The sequence below is a fragment of the Periplaneta americana genome, chromosome 5 (assembly GCF_040183065.1).
Source record: "Periplaneta americana isolate PAMFEO1 chromosome 5, P.americana_PAMFEO1_priV1, whole genome shotgun sequence".
NCBI lineage: Eukaryota > Metazoa > Arthropoda > Insecta > Blattodea > Blattidae > Periplaneta > Periplaneta americana.
In genome coordinates, this window is record NC_091121.1 from 149,351,800 (window position 1) to 149,367,337 (window position 15,538).

Sequence of the window (15,538 nt, forward strand, 5' to 3'; positions counted from 1 at the left end):
GCAGTTCAGATCAGTTATACAAAATATATCACAAAATTAAGAGAGTTCATTGAGCACAATAACATTAATAAATGGTATAATACATACAGCATCTAATAAAAGGGTCTGTATACAAATAGAAAATACAAGAGTACATGAATATTAGAGTATCAATTTTTAACTCAATAAGCTTAAACATAATCCATTTTGAATCTTGCGTACACTATTTTTAACACTTGAATATAAGTAATTGATTAACTAGCGGACTTACTCATGTTAATTATGTAAGTCTGTGTGGCTTACAGCTGTTTCGGTGCTTCATCACACCATCCTCAGAGCCTACTAGATCTCAGCGTCATCTCGAACTTCTCTGCCTGTTGTGTGGGTGCGTTTGATTGTTGAAAAGCTTAAACAATAATTAAATAATTAATCTGATTTGTTTCTTAAATCTATGTGTGTTAAGTGTACTTAGCTCAGGGCAAGCTCTAATTAATGCATTATATATTTTGGGTCCAAAATTTCTGCAGTGTTTTAATCCAGAAGTTGTGTGGCATTTGGGAGTATTTAGAAAGAAACTGTAGTTTTGTCTCATATGGTATTCATGAAGATTAAATTTAAATTTATTGTGATTTTTATGGAAGTAAATCAGCAATGTTTGTTCTAGATTTGATACACAAAATTCCTGAAAAATTAATTTTGTTGGGTAATCAAAAGGTTTATATAGACAAATTTTTATAATTCTTTCTTGGAGCAAATTTAAAGGATGGAGAGTCGATTTCGCCATTCCTCCCCAACCTAATATACCATACTGAATTATTGATTGAAACAGGTAAATAAGATCGTAGAATGGAAAATTTGTGGATTGTTTTACGCAATCTGTCACACAGGAAGGAGATATGCTTGTCCCATTTTAAATGTTGGTCAATAATAATGCCTAAATATTTAACTTGTGAGGATATACTCAAAGCGTTACATGAGCAAGTAGGTAGGTTACAATCATGTATTGTTATACTTCTATTATTATTTATTTTTAGTTGTTCAAGGCCATGTGTTGTTAATGAAAATGGTATTAATTTTGTTTTAGAAACGTTCAAAGAAAGTAAGTGAGCATCCAGCCATTCTTTAATAATGTTAATATCACTGTTAGAAATTTGATAAGTTTCATTCCAACTCGAACTCTGAGGTACACCTATATCAATGTTACGTGATTCACTAAGGTGATCATTTATTTTAGTTGCTTTATTTCTGTTACTTAAGTAAGATTTAAATAATTTTAAAGTCATTCCATTAATTCCCAATCTATCCATTTTATTGAAAAGTATATTGTGATTGACTGTATCGAAAGCTTTTTGTGAGTCTAGAAAAATTCCTAGACATTTATTTCCTACATCTAATTGTTGAATTATTTTTGAAGTAACTGCCATAATAACATCATCAATGCGCAATTTTTTTCTGAAACCAAATTGATTATCATGTAGTAGTTTATTTTTTTCTAAAAATTGTATTAACCGTGTTTTTATACATTTTTCAAATACTTTAGAGAGACTGGGTAATAGTGAAATGGGTCTGTAATTATTAAGATGATTTTTGTCACCAGACTTGTGAATTGGTCTCACCACAGCAGATAGTAATGTTTACGCTAGCCTAAAACAAATAAATATCCGGTAGATATATTGCGCACTGTTTTTACAAGATGCCTTATACAGTCACGATAAATATATATTAGCCGTTCAGAGCAGAAGTAGTGTAAGTCAAAAATGGGTAATGAGGGTTAAAGTAAACATTCTGTAAAATATAGCGCAAAGTAGCAATTAATTTTCAATGTATTTAAACTATTGATAGTCAGTGGATGGCACGAGGAACATATTAATTGCTACTTTGCACTGTATTTTACAGAATTTTTACTTTAAACCTCATTACCCAATTTTGACTTACACCACTTCTGCTCTGAACGGCTCATAGGCTATAGTGAAATCAGCAAGTGGAAAAATTAATTTTATCCAGCCAGATTAAGAAAATTGCATACTGTGCATCGATCACTATCCTAAGCAAGATTAATCCAGTCCCTACCATCATATCCACCTCCCTCAAATCCATTTTAATATTATCCTCCCATCTACGTCTCGGCCTCCCCAAAGGCGTTTTTCCCCTCAGGTCTTCATTCTAACACTCTATATGTATTTCTGGACTCACCCGTAGGCCTACATGCTACATGCCCTGCCTATCTTAAACGTCTGGATTTGATGTTCCAATTATGTTAGGTGAAGAATGCAATGCGTGTAGTTCTGCATTGTGTAACTTTCTCCATTTTCCTGAACTTCATCCCCCTTAGCCCCAAATATTTTACTGAGCACTTAACAGACTTAATCCTCTGTTCCTTTCTCAATATGAGAGGCCGATTTTCACAACCATATTGAACAACTGGTAATATAGCTGCTTTATGAAATCTAACTTTCAGTATTTTTAAAGCAGACTTGACGACAAAAGGTTCTCAACCAAATAATACCAGGCATTTCCGTTATTTATTCTGCGTTTAATTTCTTCTCAACTTTTGTTATTGTTGCTCGAAGATATTTGAAATTGTCCACCTTCTCAAAGGATCAATTTATAATTGTTATATTTCCATTCTGTGCTAGGCTCTGGTCACGCGACATAATCATATACTTACCTTTACGGGATTTACTTCCAAACATATCTTATTACTTGGTTCAAGTAAAATTCCCGTGTTTTCCCTAACAATTCGTGGATTTTATCTTAACATATTCACGTCATTCGCATAAACAAGAAGCGGATGTAATCCGTTCAATTCTGAACCCCCTATGTTTTCCTAGACTTTCCTAATGGCATATTCTAGAGCTAAGTTAAAAAGAGAAGGTGACAGTGCATCTCTTTGTTTTAGCCTGAAGTGACTTGAAAAAGCCTCAGGCAGAAATTGGCCTATACAGACCCTGCCGTGCATTTCACTGAGACACATTTTACTTACTTACAACTCGATTTTAAGCAACCCGCAGGTTCATTGCCACCCTCAGATAAGCCTGCCGTCACGACGGTCCCTATCCTGTGCAAGACTAATCCAGTCTCTATCATTCATATCTCACCTCCCTCAAATCCATTTTAATATTATCCTCCCATCTACGTCTCGGCCTCCCTAAAGGTCTTTTCCCCTTCGGCCTCCCAATTAACACTCTATATGCATTTCTGGATTCGCCCATACATGCTACGTGCCCTGCCTATCTCAAATGTCCGGATTTAATGTTCTTCATTATACCAGGTGAAGAATATAATGCTTGCAGTTCTGCGTTGTGTAACTTTCTCAATACTCCTGTAAATTCATAACTCTTAGCTCCAAATATTTTCCTAGGCACCTTATTCTCAAACACCCTTAACTTCTGTTTCTCATTCAAAGTGAGAGTTCAAGTTTCACAACCAAGAATATAAGGCAAATTGTTTATATTCATATTTCAAAATTTCGAATCGTCAAACTGAAATACCAGTACTCTCCCATTTTTAAGTAAATTCAGATGAAAATGAAGTTCACTGAAACAGGAAAAATGAGCCATTTCTGTATTTAAACTCATGATTTAAAATAATAGATAAAAAGATTTAAGGTGCTTGTACACGACCAAATTTTTCTTCCAATTCAATACTTTACAAGAAATTTAGATTGATCTATACTGGGAGGAGGGGAAATGTATGTGTGTGTGTGTATATATATATATATATATATATATATTTTCAAAGACTATTTCACATCCAAATTTTTCTTCCAATTCAATACTTTACAAGAAATTTAGATTGATCTATACTGGGAGGAGGGGAAATGTATGTGTGTGTGTGTGTGTGTGTGTGTGTGTATATATATATATATATATATATATATATATATATATATATATATATATATATATATATTTTCAAAGACTATTTCACATTGCTAAAAATTTGACAAGATTGTAACACGTGTGCTTCAAGTTCAAAAAGAAGAAGGGTAATATCTTCTTCAACCTATTTTACAGATTTTGTTGTTGTTTGAAGCATCAGGAGTAATAAATTTTAAGTCTGTGTAGTGATGACTACAATTCCTTCCTAAACAAGGTAGCTGGACAACCATGAAATTCAATTTAAAATACGTGATGATGCTTATTCTGTCTTAATAAAACTACACTGCATGTTAGAAACGTAACTTCACTTGCTAGCTACCAAACTGTTCACTTAAGAAGATCCTCTAAGACTGTTATTCACCAGTACCTTGTTTAAGAAAAAATTATTCCATCTCTACTTATTACATTAAAAACGAAATTAATAGTGTTAAAAAGTGACATACTGTAATTGAGGAGTTGAATCGAAAACGGGTGTAATCCATGTTTTGCCCTTTTTCCGTTTAATGCATTATTAGATTCTCTAGTGTGTTTTTGGTTACCCTGCAAAGTTTCGATTTGATATCTCTTTTCTAGTGGTCTATGGCGCAGTATAAGTGTTTAGCTGTTTTCACAGTCTAATGTTGGTTATTAGGTGATGGTTGGAAGGTTGTGTTTTCTAATTCCTACGTACATACTTGGGACTTAAGGGAGAAATAAATTTATTATTGTTTTAATGTTACTCATTTTTTAAAATACCCAGTGATTTTTATGTGTTCAGTGATGATGCATCTTTCGGTTCAAGCAAATGTGAAAGTGACTAGTAACAAACAAAGCAACGAGAAAACAAAAAATAAATTCTGGATTCAACTATCATACCAAGAAAGGAAAATCTAAAAAATTATACTTCGAAAATCTCAATCTCAATATAAAGGTGTTGTTGAGGAATAAATGATAATAAATTAATTTCTAATCCTATTCATGCCCCTAATCATGAATTAGATGAAATTGAAATTAATATACCTCTTATTAGAGTTGTTAATAAGAGTATTTTTGTTGAATTGTTGGTCATTAGAGAAGAGAGGATTTCCTCTATAAATGAGGTATGAACCAATCTTATTAGCTCTTACTACAGGCCAGAAATGGGCACAACTCTAAAAAAAAAAAGGGTACAGATCCTATTTCAGCTTTTGCAAGAGGACAGATTACCGCGAACAAATGTTTGTGTTAGAGTTTGACTATGTCCAGAATTTAGCACGTCCCAGATTGAATGTTACCTCTCAGTTTTATAACAGACTACTGTGGTTTTACATCTTCAATATCCACTGTCACAATGATGACTCCAGCTTCTTTTACTACTTCCTAGAGACAAAGTTGAAAAAGGATCCTAACACAGTATGACTATGTTTGCAATACACGAACTTTACAGATTCAGTCAAAATAAGAACCTCACAATGGTACGTTTCTGTTCATGGTTGCCAACGAAGATGAACGTTTAAAGTTACTCATATTTTTATAGTTCGTGGTCACTCTTACAACCAGCGTGATTAGGACTTCGGTTTGTATAGCACGATAGTCAAGAGGAAAGAAAATATTTACACAGCTGTGGAATATGCTCAGATTCTTCTAACCTGTAGGCTGATTGAAGGAAATGAGAACATATTTGACTGGAGCCAAACTTTGACAACTCTTTTCAAGAATAAGAAACACGCAAGAAAGATCAGGATTTCAAAATTCAGTCATATACAAAACTGAAAAATTCTTCTATTGACACTGTGTCTACTTCAGAGAATTTTCTTGGTTGTTACTGTCCATATTTTTTTCGGCGCAAGAGAACACAGCATTTAAGGGTTTAGGTACAGCTTACAGCAGTAACATTTTGGAAACATTCAACGTTTTTTTCCTCCATTACTGTATCTTGTACAATATTGAAAATTGGTATGTTTAAAACACTGTCCTTCTGCTATATGAAAAAAATATTTTTACGATTTAAAAAAAATATATATATTTACTTTTTTTTTTTTTTTTTTCAAAATTCAGTTCACTGTGCAGTGATGAAGTATTTCCCACATAACTAAAAAACTAACCAACATTCTGTGATAACATTTTTTTTTGCGTATTTATACATGACATATCTACAAAATGTGAGATCATTCCTCTACCTTTGATAGATTGTCTGATAAAAAATAAAATTCATTTAAAAATGGTCAAATAACAGTATTTTCTTCTAACACAAAATAAAAAAAATATATATTATTTATTAAGGTATGTAGTTGAAAGAGCATGATATTGTAAATAATTGTTTCAGCACTAAAATAAAAGAGAGAGAATATGAAAAAGTTAACAAGTTTATGAGTTATGAGGGAAACACTTCATCATTGCACAGAGAACTGCCACCATTTTTACTTTTGAAAAAAGAAAAATATAAGTATTTTTTTTAATTGTAAAAATATTTTTTCATATAGGAGGACAGTGTTTTACACATACCAATCAATCAATCAAACTCCTCTATCTCCTCATGAGGAGCATAGGGCATTCACAAAGTGCCTCCATCGGACCCTATTTGTAGCTAACTTCTTCACTTCGCTCCATGTTTTCCCCTCCCTAGCAATTTCCTCAAAAACTGTTCTCTTCGATGTATTTTTTGGCCTTCCTCTTGTTCTACTACCCTGGGGGTTCTAATCCAAAGCCATTCTTTCTACTGCTCCATCTTCTTTGCTGATTGTGTACCCTGTCCAGATCCACTTTCGTCTTTTGATTTCTATTGTTATTTCTTTCTGATTTGTTATCTTTCATAGTTCTGAGTTTGTGATTATATCTGGCCATCTAATTTTTAAAATTCTTCGTAAACATCTATTAACAAATGTTTGCAGTTTATTTTGTATAATTTTACTTGTTTTCCATGTCTCACAGCCATATAATAAGACTGATTTCACATTACTGTTGAAGATTTTAATTTTTGTATATCTAGATATATAATATAAGATTTCCATATTGGATACAACTGGACAAATGCACTATTTGCATTTTTTATTCGGTTCCTTACTCCTCAAAGGTTCCACCATCCTTGTCAATTATACTATCCAAATATTTAAATTCTTGAACAGTATCAATGTTATTATTATTATTTTATTATAACTTTATCTGTCTTTTTACTATTTAATCTCATTTCTTTAGTTTTCTTTACGTTTATTTTCATATGAGCCCCTTTTATTACTTCTAATAAAGTATTAACTTTATTCTGCATATCACCAAAACTATGGGAGAGCAAACAGATATCATCAGTTTACACATACCAATTTTCGTTATTGCACAAGATACAGTAATGGAGGAAAATAATGTTGAATATTTCCAAAAATTTTACTGCTGTAAGCTGTACCTAACCCCATAACAGATTTAGATGTTCCAGTAGTCCCACCAAACTCTAAAATCGAGGAAGGAAAATGATGTAAAGAGTCTGTACATATTCCTGTCAGAAGAACAGAAGACTTAGGTTGCTTTAAACTAGTCTTTGTTAAGTTTCATCAATTTACTTGACTTTTGTTGTATCTAGCACCTTTCTTCTTAAAGAATTTCCTCATGTTTTCTTTTTTTACACAATAACTTTACCATTTCAAGTGGAATCTTTAATATTATTCTGAAAATATGGTTGTGTTTACAAAACAGAAAGCATTTTACTTGTAATCATTTCTCACGAATTTTAAAATATGCTGAAGCACAGTGTTGTCCTTAAAACAGTATAAATCGTGTGTTCATATTCCTTGTGTAATCCTGTTTATTTAATCCTCAACAAGAAATCACAGAAGGAAATTTATTCTGTTGTTTTTCCATGCATAGGGTAATTGAATGGAAGAAAGGTCATTGAATGGGATAAGGGCAATTGCAACGTTCTTTTATAACGACTATTTCTTTTTTACTGTATATATATTTATGTCAATTAAAATGTTTTTCAGTTAATGAAATATTGAATAATAGCGTGAATCTCCGTTATTTACTATGACTAAAAATGTGTTATTTATACAGGTACTCAAACAATTTCAAGACTTTTTCCTCAAAACTTCAATTTCTGGGTTATGTCCATTTTCGATTCAACTCCTCAATTCCTATAGTTAAAAAGAAAATGCCATGTTGCCAAAAATAATAACGATTGATCCCCAATTTGGCCAATGGAAGGGCCCTCTTTACACTTCTTGTATTCCCTTTGTCATCCTTGACTTAAACTTGATCTCATTGGATTCCCCTGGTTACCCTTCTATTCCTCTTCACATTCACTATATTTCCTTCATTCTCCTATTCCTTCTCATCTTTCCCTTTCTGTCATCTTCCTCTTTTCTCATCGGCTTCACCTCGTTTTAATTATAATTTCATTGTTCACTTTTTAATCCCCTTGTTCTACTTGCATTTCATATATTTTACTATAGCCTATATTATAACTTAGTTCCCATTATATTCATCCTGTTCTTCATGCATCTGTCATATTTTCCTTGTCTTGCCTTAATTCTCCTTGCATTTCCCCTTGCTATCATTTTATTCCCATTGTTAATATTGTATTCCTCTTGCAATCCTATTATTCTAACTGTTCTCTTTGCATTCGTCTTATTCGCCTTGTATTCCCCTTGTTCTGCTTGTATCCCCTTGTTTTCACTTTTCTCCCTCTGATGTCCTTTGTTCTGCTTTTATTAATCTCATTCTCCTTGCATCCTCTTGTCATTGCGTGTTCTTTTCCTCATTGTATTTTTTTTCTGCATGTCTTCAACTTTCCTCCCCGTCTTCGCTTTGTTCTGGTTGTATTATCCTTGTTCTGTTTTTTTACTTCTCTTCCATTTGTTCTTCTTGCATTCCACTTGTTGTCCTGATATTTGCCTTGTCCGCCTTGCATTTTTTATCGTTTTTCTAGTCTTTTCCTTGCTCTCTTTGTTTTCCCCTTTCTTTCCTTGCACTTCTCTTGTTCTTCTTGCATTCCCTCTCTTCTCTTTATATTCCCTTATTCTCCACGTATTCCATTTTTCTCATATTTCCCTTTCTCCATTCCCCTTTTCTCTTTCAAAGACCTATGTAGTCCTTGAATTCCCCTTGTTCTCTTTGTACATCCCATTGTCTTTGTATTCCCCTTTTTCTGTTTGTATTCATCTCTGTATAGAACATTTTCAATTTTTTTACAGTAGAGACATAAAACAATATTATCATAAAAATAAACAATAATTTAATCCGTATATCAAGGAAACAGGCACATTACAACATCACAATACATATGAACTCCTGATCAGCTGTCTACTACTGAATGTTTTAAAATTGAAGTAGTTTTATAAGGAATATCAGTGGAACAACGATGTATATTATTTAGTGGAACAATGCTGTATGTTTTCTATTGATGAACACTTTCTATTAAGGCATGGATTTGTGATCTTATAAATATTAAAAACAAAGAAAAGGTACAAAAATAACATAATGTATATAACACTTAAGTTCTATAGCATGTAAATACCGTAATATTACTTGTGGCAGCACACACTCCTTACTCCAAATGAAATTTTACAAACTTCAAAACTAATATAATTTGCAGTTTTATAAAATTAAGATATTTCAAACAGAACACACTTCTTTTTTCCATTTTCACAAACTGATCCCGATTTACCACGAAAATCGTCTGTAGCTGCATTTAGATTGGCAACAGGCCATGATTGTTTGGCTAAACACCTGCATAGAATTGGAATATATCAGTCCCCTAACTGCCCATTGTGCAACTCAAACCAAGAAATGGATTCGGAACACCTCAAAATCTGTGCTTCATTGGCTGGTCATGATAATATCTTTGAAAAATATTGGAATGCAGGAGGTTAAATGACTTTATTGTCAAACACCTGGCATTAGAAAACAACAACAACACAAACTGATCACGTCACATTGAGGGCAATAACATATAGAATTTCCTGTATGCTTGCTTCAGATACTGACACATGTTCTTCAGGTCTTCCTTCTTTTCCTTTGTTATTGGAAGTACTCCATTGTAAAGAGTGAGAAGATTTAGAGGAGGGACGAACTCTATAGACTGATTGGCTCTTCCTTTTCTCAGAATGACGCCAATTTTCGAGAATTTGCATCACTTTTTCTCTTTTTCCGTCTTGCTGGTTCTGACATAATATATTTTACAAAAGCTATTGACTCTTCATTAGAAGTAAGTCTGTGATATTCCTCATATAATGCAACTTTTATTTCCAGTGTCATAATATAACACCCTTCTTTTCTGAAATTTTCTGGGCCACAAACCCTAGGGTGAGAATAAAATAATATGATATTCTATTAAAATTCCAAATAATTAACTTTAAAATCACTATTAATAAAATAGGGTCAGATCATTTCTACATAGCTTACACACTGCTGATCCATTATACAAGTATTAAAATATTATGATCCATCCTTCATAGTACGTTTAATATCAGTCATAATAGTTAAAAATAACTTAAAAATAGCACATAAATTTATAGGAACATGAATATCATAAATAGCAATCAGGCAATCGGAAATTTTGTGTACTGCAGTAGGAATAACACTACAGCGTTGTTCCACTCACCTTATTTGGAAGGGTTTTTCCAGGCACCTCTTTGCCTTTCCGGCTATTGTATGGCTTTCCAGAGTCCCGTAGCTTCTTCCGTTTGATATCATTCCACTCAGACATGTTAATTTTGCGTTTTCTCGACATATTGAGACTTTTAGATCGCTTGGTGAAACATGCATACTGCCTGCGTCCACCATCTTGTTTGCTATACATCATTGTTCCACTGAAGTGGTTCAAATGTCTGACTATTACTGCCACTTGGGGATTGATATTCGACATTCCAGTGTGTTTTCCATGTGTAGGGTGTGCTATACATCGATGTTCCATTAAAAACTCAAATTCTTAAAAAAATGTGCTATACAGCATTGTTCGGGGGTGTACTTCAATTGTTCTCCTTGTATTTCCCTTGTTTGTTCTTTTATTACCTTCGTTAACCAGATATTCCTCCTGTTTTCCACGTATTTCCCTTTAATCTATGTATTCCATTTTTCTGTATGCATTCACCTTCTTCTCCTTGTATTCCTTTCTTCGTTTAAATTTCAACTTGTTCTCCTTGTACACCACACAATCTCCTTGAATTGCTCTATTCTTCTGGTATGCCCTACATTCGACTTGTATTCGCATACTAGTTATCTTTATATTCCACTTTTTTTTTTTTTTTTTTTTTTTTCATTCTCCTTATTATCTTTGCACTCTCCATGCACTTGTATCTCAGTTTCTCTCCTAGCATTCCGGTCGTTCCCTTGTGGAGTTGTGTTAGCTTTTTTACCCTTGTATGCCGCTTGTTTTCATTGTATGCCGATTGTTCACCCTATATTCTCCTGGTATTTATCAGGTTCACCTCGTTTTTTCTGCTTGTATTCCCCTTTTTCTTGTGTTTCTCTTTTTCTTCCTGCACTACTATGATTTCTTTTGTATTCCATATTCCATGTGTACTGCTTGTATCCCGCTTATACAGAGGTGAGCCTGCCTGGAGAGAAATAAAAAATAGGTTGCAACCGCCAAATTACTCTTCAAGGAACGACCACTCAAAAAAATTGAGGGAAAGAAGACAGAGGACGGACACTGGAAAGTTTTCTTTTCTCAATCGTACTATCAGGGACTGGAATGCTTTACCTGCTGACTTACTAAAGGCTTTACCAACAACCAAAAAAGTGCTTAAAAATAGGCTTAAGGACTTTACTAATAGACGGTAATTATACATAGTATGTAAAGGGTAGCTCAGTTGGCAGCTGGCTATGGACTGAAAAGTCCGGGGTTCGATCCCAGGTGGTGACAGGATTTTTTTCTCGTTGCCAAACTTTCAGAACGGCCCCGAGGTTCACTCAGCCTCCTATAAAATTGAATACCGGGTCTTTCCCGGGGGTAAAAGGCGTTCAGAGCGTGGTACTGACCACACCACCTCATTCTAGTGCCGAGGTCATGGAAAGCATGGGGCTCTACCTCCATGCCCCCCCCCTCCCCAAGTGCCTTCATGGCATGTTACGGGGATACCTTTATACCTTTTTTATGTAAAGGGTGTAAATGATATTTTGTTTTTGAAGTGTTGTATCAGTGAAGAATTATGTTGTGTCAGTGAAGTGTGTTGTGTAAGTGAAACGTGTTCCTGTCAGTAAAGCTTTATAGTTTATAGTGGCAGTGCAAAGTATTTGAACAGTGAAATGTTTTTGAAGTGTTAGTGAAATCAGGATAGAATCAGTGAAATGTGTCGTAGTTCTAGTGCAGTGAGTGAGTTGACAGCAAAATGAGTGTAATGTGGAAATGTACTTGTGCAAATATGAACATATACTCGTGGGTTTTAGTTCGAACTTAGGTTTAAGATACAAATTAGATTTATTTTAAATGTTATTTTAAGTGATCGTGCTTCATTTAATATAGGATATTCCCTATTATTATTATTATTATTATTATTATTATTATTATTATTATTATTATTATTATTATTATTATTATTATTATAAATTATTGTTAGTATTAATTATTGGTATTATTATTACCTGTATTTTTAATTAATAAGTCTATTATTGTCATTATTGAGTGTAATTAGTTACCACTGCCACTGGGTATATACCCATGGCAGTGTGAATAAATACATACACATACAATAATTAAATATGATTATTAATATTTATTTTGCAATGTTATGATTATATTATAATGATTATTATTGATGATTTTTTGTTTTTATTGATTAATATTTTCGTGACTTTATATACATTTATCAGTAGGCTATTCTCCAAATTTAAAATATTATTTAAATATAATTTACGATTCACCGAATTGCTCACTTTCAGAAGCTCTGTATTGACAATGTATGTATGTGCACTATTAAGGGGAGATTTAAGACCGAAATCGCCAAAAATGACTATTTTTTATTATTGGTTTAAAAAATTCTACATTTAATTGCGAATAAAAAAATATATAAGTAGTTATATATGATTCTGACGTTAGTTACGCCCTTAGTTTGACATTTAAAAATGGTCTGCCACGCCCACTGGATTCGTTTTGACTTCACTGGAAATGGATCTACAATCTACTCGTATTTCTTTCGAATCGATTCCTGAGTGTCCCTTGGCAAGTATGAATTCATATTTTGAAGGAAATTGTCAAGGTGTTCTTTTATTATTGGTATGAATGAGTCATACATTGTTCTGTTATTTTCTTCTATAAAGTTAGAAATCAATAAAATTATTCTTGACGCTTTCTATGTAGAACGCTATCTTTTTCTTCAGCGTGGCAATTTTGTCATTAGCATCGAATATAGTCTTCCGTTTACCTTGTATGAATGTGTTGAATTAGTTAATTTTGAAAAAAATGTCTACCAAGTAACATAATTTGCACAAGCATTCCTGATCATTCAAATAATCTGCTAGCAAACTGTTTTGGTCATTCAACCGTTCAAAGTTCAAGTAAACGAGACAACACATCACACGACAACCATCGCACTTCTATGTGTAATAACAATAACTTGTGTAGGCCTATACTTCCCATATCTTCGCACAGAATACTGAGTAGCCTACACTGCAAAGGTCGTGCCTTAACAAAGTTAATAATTTTGACGACGTTATGTAGTACTTGCTTTAATAACGCTGGCATTTTTTTCGTTGCGAGAGCGTGTTGGTGTAGTGCACAATGACTACTTGTACAGTTTTTTTTTTTTAACTTTCTTGATCCTTAACAGCACCAGAAACAGGACCTACCATGGCCTTAGTGCCATCTGTGCACACATCAATGCAATTGTCGCAAGGTTTTCAATGAAATTTCAGTACCGCATGTAGAAGATGGCAGTGCCTTGCAGAACAAAATATCTTCATGAAAGGACCTGAAAATTCGTACCTCACAAACGTCATTAACACAGCTAATCCGGTGACGTCTGTGGATTCGTCAAGTTGTAGCGAAAATTTCATTTGACTGATACAGGAAATTATTATATTTTTAACATCTTTTGATAGATTCTGTATTCGATTACGCACAGTGTTATTTGATAAGGGCACACTGGAGATCAAGTTTGCAGTTTTTCGCCCACCATGCACTTCACTACCTTCACTAATAGTGGTTTCAGCAAGAGTGAGGTTTACCAGCAAGAACCAGGTCATGACTAATCAAGTACGATGCTTCCAGTGCTTTCTCGTTATTTATTTTTTACATGAGATAAAAATATTGTCTGAACTGCATGGAGTTCGTCAGTTTTTGTTTTAATGTACCTAGTCTGAGTTTCGAAATGCCATCTCTAAGCTTGGCAGGGAACATAGAACTATTGGACAAAACTTTGTTACATATCTCACACTGTAAATGTCCATCAGCAAACTCAGGGAATCCCATGTCCAAATTTGAATCACAATATTTTCGTTTTTTAATTCCTTTCACTACCTTTACACTAGACATCGTAGATTCTGAAGCAGGATCATGTTCAGCATATTCCGAACTCAATCTCAAGGAATTCGCATTATCTTTTTTAAAGTAAGGTTACACCTGTTGTTATTTTCCTTTAACTGAGGACTGGTTGATAGCTGATGACTCTCGGGTATTACGGAGCCCGTCTTAAGCCATATTTCCATTTCAACGAAAGTTTAGCTAATACTTCTGCAATCATATTAACGTGCAGGTATATATATTTTTTTGAGGCAAGATAACAGTCAATAGATTGTAGATTCCACGTATCACAATTAACAAACATTGCCTGCTTGGTATTTAAAACATAAAATAAATTTCGAGAATCATCGAGTACTTGGCAAGCAAGAAACATCGAGATACTTCCAGTAACTAGTAGATCTATTATTGGTGCTTTCATCTAGAAAGAAAATGCAAACTATTTTTCTGAGAAAGTATTTTCGCTTGTTGGAAGTAGTTTGCATTTTTCTCGCTAGAGACTAGATGAAAGTAGAAATTTTTGTCATCTTCATAACTGCCGCAGACGGAGCCCTTGGGGCTCCGCGGAGCACACTTTGGGAACTGCTGGTGTATGGTATGAGGTGCATAGGAAAGGGACTAGAAGCTGCTAAAACACTCTGTGCAGTCTTAGACCTACCACCTCCACCTGCAATTTTTCAAAATTATAGCAGCATGCTCAACAGGGCTATAAAAGAAATTAGTATAGCATCGATGATGAATGCTGCTAAAGAAACTGTGGAAATTAATGGTTCCACAGACATTGCTGTTGCTGTTGATGGTCCCTGGCAACGAAGAGGACATACATCACTTAGCAGTGTAGTGACAGCCACATCAGTAGCCACAGGTAAAGTGATAGATGTCGAATGCCTCACCAAATATTGCTCCAAGTGTAAATTGAAAGTAGGTGCCCACATATGCTATGCTAACTATGCTGGCCCTAGTGGAGGGCTGGAAGCTAAGGGAGCAGTAGATATATTTTGGAGATCTGAACATGCACGTAGTGCACGATATGTTGGATTCTTAGGGGATGGTGACTCCAAGGCTCACCTTGCTGTGAATGAAGCCAAGCCCTATGGTGACATAAAAATAGAGAAGGCAGAATGCATAGGGCATATACAAAAGAGAATGGGAGCAAGACTACGGAGGCTTGTGAATGAATGGAAAGGAAAGAAGCTCTCAGATGGCAAGGCACTGTCAGGGAAAGGTCGACTGACAGGCACTGAAATTGATAATATCCAGCGATATTATGGACTGG

The 15,538-nt window shown here is 34.1% G+C and overlaps 1 long non-coding RNA gene across 2 annotated transcripts in view; it reads right to left on the minus strand.

The window, feature by feature from the left end:
* The window catches only part of LOC138700213 (uncharacterized), a 69,947-nt gene that overhangs the window by 44,425 nt on the left and 9,984 nt on the right, over positions 1-15,538 (minus strand). For both annotated transcript variants that reach the window (XR_011332303.1, XR_011332302.1), the window contains exon 2: positions 251-385. This is a non-coding gene — a long non-coding RNA (uncharacterized lncRNA). The remainder of the gene's footprint in view (positions 1-250; positions 386-15,538) is intronic.